This window comes from Rhagoletis pomonella, unplaced genomic scaffold (assembly GCF_013731165.1).
Source record: "Rhagoletis pomonella isolate Grant_MI unplaced genomic scaffold, Rhpom_1.0 Rhpom_scaffold_00001, whole genome shotgun sequence".
In the NCBI taxonomy this organism is placed as follows: Eukaryota; Metazoa; Arthropoda; class Insecta; order Diptera; family Tephritidae; genus Rhagoletis; species Rhagoletis pomonella.
In genome coordinates this window covers 65919135-65920154 of record NW_023458555.1, presented here as the reverse complement: position 1 = coordinate 65920154, position 1020 = coordinate 65919135, and positions in this window count along the sequence as shown.

Genomic DNA, 1020 nt, shown 5'->3' with positions numbered 1-1020 from the left:
CATTTAACCACGTTTCAACAAGAACAACAATGTCATAATCCGCATGGCACGTAGCCGAGTAAACAGCACTGGCCTTTGTTCGCATCCCTGCCATATTCTGGTAGTATATTTTGAAATTCGACTGATGATTGCGGGATTCCGTAGCACAACAGGCAAGTTGAAGTGGCTGACTTCACCTCCTTTTGAAAAAACTTGAATGGCCTTACACTGATACTCGACGGCCAAACCTCAGAAGCTAAGATTTTATCATAGAAAGCATTTTTTACAAGTTTATTGCAGGCTAGATGTTTAATGTCAATGCCAGTTTGTTTTGCGACATATTCGATAACGCTTTGCTCCGAGATTTCAGGGTTAAAAGAGGAGACATGCACCCATCTCTTCTTAACTACAACATCAAGTTCACTGTTTGCATTGCATCCAAGAATAACATTATTCCGCCGCCAAAAAAAAAAAGAAAAATAACATCAAATCTAATCCCAAAGCATTTTGGTCCTTTATCAACTCAAAGCGTACCACCTCGCTTTTTCCAAATTCCTTGCAGTATGGAGGGAAGCAGTCATTGTCAATTAATGACACAGTGAATATGTTCGCAGATTTTTTTCAAATCGAACTTTGTTAATGAGTGTCCATTGAGTAGTGAGTCCACCTGCAACAACACTTCTACTTCTTTAGATTTTGGATCTCTGCTCTTATCACAAGATGATATTTCTTATGGAATACGAAGCTTAACGAATTCCAAAAAAGCGGACGTGCATCAAATATCGTCTTTTTTCTCAAGCAATGCATTTCGTCGATTTCGGAACCACTGCTACTTTTATTCAACTTATCATTAAAGTTAGGTCTTTTTCTGGATGAATGGAAAATCACTTCTGTGTCCCCCGTTTTTAAAACAGGTAGCAAAAGTGACATCTCCAACTATCGCCCTATCGCTAAGCTTCCTATTATTGCAAAATTTTTCGAAAAGATTATTAGTAACAAACTTTCTTTTGCTATAAAACAATTAATATCCCCTTGTCAACA